The following is a 3,109-nucleotide window of genomic DNA, read 5'->3' on the forward strand; positions in this document are numbered from 1 at the left end:
GCCTCTCTTTTTTTTTTTTGAAAGTTTCGCTATTAACTTTGAAAGTATCAATGCTTTGAGTCCAGGTATTAAAACCCAACCTAAGAGGTACTGATTCCTAGGCCTGAGGCTCCAATACCTATGTCAAACGTACATAACATGTTATAACACTTAAACCATCAAATTTAACACATTAAAACAAGCCAAAAGCACATTTACAAAATACCAAGAAACAATTGTTATGCAAAATGACTCCTTGAGTAAAATTTGAATCAAAATAGCTCTAACTGTAACGACTTAGTTTTGGGCAGTGTTAGAAAATACGATTTCAAAACCTCATTTTTGTAAACCGAGTTCGTAAGAATAAAATAAAGAAATACACGAATTTGGTATGAAAATATATTGAAGATCAGTTAAGTAATTTAACCGAGAAAATCATTAATTAAAGCTTAGGGACTAAATAGTAAAAGCCTAATCGCTATTGAATTTTAATTTAGAAAATGCTTCAGGATCAAATAAAACTTCACACTTCTCATTTTCTTTAGCCAATTTGACTAAAAAAATGGTTATTTATTTACCTTCTGGAACAATTACTGGTTGTGTTGGAAAGACACATTTATTTCTTGATAGTTTTTTTCAAGGGAGATATGTGGCATCCGACAGAAGGGCGAATGTTTTAATTACTAGAGTGTTGGGAAATGTGCTCATATTGTAGTAAACATATAGCTATTTTATATGTATTTGAACGATGGATAAATAAATAACTAAAGTTAATTTTACATAGCAAAATTGTGACAAGAAAATATCAGCTCATTGATTATCTAAGCTCAAGCTGATGATAAGTGGCACTGTAAGAACATTTATATTGCGAGAAAGATAACTTACTTTAGTAGATAATCTAAACAAGTCTATAATCCCATAAAAGAATCAAAGTGAGTATTTGATTCAAATACATAGAAATATTTTTATCTCATCCACAATTCCAATTAGGGAGATTGCTAGTCTTGTCTATCAGAGTAGTTGACTCCATGAGTAGAGACATAAATGTACTCATTGGAAGAAGGATACATTGAACTGAACCCAAATTGATTTAGTTATGAATCCATTTTTAAATTAATTCACTTGTGAAGTTCATTGTGTAACTTACTTAAATCCTGAGTTAGTCACGGATCATGCGTACATAACTCATGTGCTTTGATATAAATGGAGGTATATGCTCTAAAAATGATCGAGCAAATAGTCGGTATGTTGGGTACATGACCTGTGTATGACATGATTTTACTAGCAACAATGGAATTCATAACTCGACTAAAGAGTTAACGATATCCTTGTTGGGAAATGTGCCTATATTATAGTAAACATGTAACTATTTTCTATTTATTTGAACGATGAATAAATAAATAAAGTTAATTTCACATTTCATTAGTATGTCTTTTGTATTTATGTCTTTTATATTTTACATGCATAGCTAAATTGTGACAAGCAAATATTAGTTCATTGATTGTCTAAGTTCAAACTGAAGATAAGTAGCATTGTAAGAATGTTTACATTGCGAGAAAGACAACTTACTTCAATAGATAATCTAAATGAGTCTATAACCCCATAAAAGAATCAAAGTGAGCATTTGATTCAAATACTAAGAAGGATTATTATATTGTCTACAATTCCAAATAGGGAGATGGCTAGTCTTAGCTATCGAAGCAGTTGACTCCATGAGTAGAGACATAAATGTATTCATTGTTAGAATGATATATTGGACTGGACTCAAGATGAATTAATTTTGAATTTGTTTGTGAATTAATTCACTTGTAACGTTCATGGTGTGATTTACCTAAATCTTGAGTTAGTCACTGACTATGCGTATGCAACTCATGTGCTTTGATATCAGTGGAGGCTTATGATCTAAAGATGATCAAGCTCATAGTCGGTATGCTGGGAACATGACTTATGTAACGCCCCAAATTTCTTATGTTTGCTTCTGTAGAATTTTGTCACAAATCGGTATCTACTTCATTGGTTAAGTGTTCTGGGTGAGTGTGAGAGTTCCCAAGTTCAAGCCCTACTTTTAGCAAATTTTTTTTTAGAATTAAGCCACATCTCTGTTCAGTGGGCTTATATAAAATTGTGTGTTAATCCATATCAGAATGAGCCTACTGGCTCAAATGTTAAGGTTGTTGGTGTGTTAGAGGTCCTGTGATCAAATCTCTATGCAAGCAACAGTATTTATTCATTTATTTTGTTCGATTTTATGAGAGAGTTTTGATGGAATTTGAATTCTGAGAAGTGGATTAGTGGGAGGAAAAGTAGGGGAAAACCATATTACTAAATTTTTATTTTTATTTTTGTTTCTTTTCCCAAAAACTGTTTCTCTTCTTTTCTAACGTTTTCTCTCCTTTCTTATTTTTCCCACTTTCAAATTTTAGTTCTTTCTTTCTTCTTCTCTTCTCTGAGTTGCTATCAATTTTCGCATTCAATTTGTTGCTACTGTGTCATTGGGTTTTTTAATCGGCAATATAGGTGAGGTTTTGGTTCATTGTTAATGTTAGGGTTTTGCGTTTTGGACTTTGCTAATGATAGTTATTGCTTAGGAGTAATCGGCTTTTTGTGTTGTCTAGGTGAAGGTGGTGAAGTGTCGATTGACACTCTAACAATTTAGCTTTCTTAGAGTGGTCATTTTGCGGTGGTAAGTTTTTGGGTGTTAATTGTTTTAGTTTTGTGAACTTGATTATAGTTTCTTAAAGGTGTTGGGTAATATGATTATAGGTTCTGGTGGCCTTGGGATTGCTTGTACTACGAAAACGAACCAGGTGTCTACCCGGAATGCAGAAAAATGAAATTTGGTAAAAGCCAAAAAACCCTACTGCCAACGCCACACGACTTTATGGTAAGCCGTGTCGTAGGCCGTGTGATCAATGAAGGTCAAGCCGTGTGATCGACGAAGGTCAGGCCGTACGCAAGACACGGCTGTGTGATGGTTGGGGTGTGGCTATGTGAGCCACACCGGTTAGGCCATATTGAGCGTGTTGGCCTGCACGGGCATGTGGCATTTGGGCTAAGTCATGTGATCCACACAAGCAATGCCAATCTGGGCGTATGGGCCCATTTATCTGAATTTTTCCCTAGGGTTGCA

This window comes from Gossypium arboreum, chromosome 10 (genome assembly GCF_025698485.1).
Source record: "Gossypium arboreum isolate Shixiya-1 chromosome 10, ASM2569848v2, whole genome shotgun sequence".
Taxonomy (NCBI): Eukaryota; Viridiplantae; Streptophyta; class Magnoliopsida; order Malvales; family Malvaceae; genus Gossypium; species Gossypium arboreum.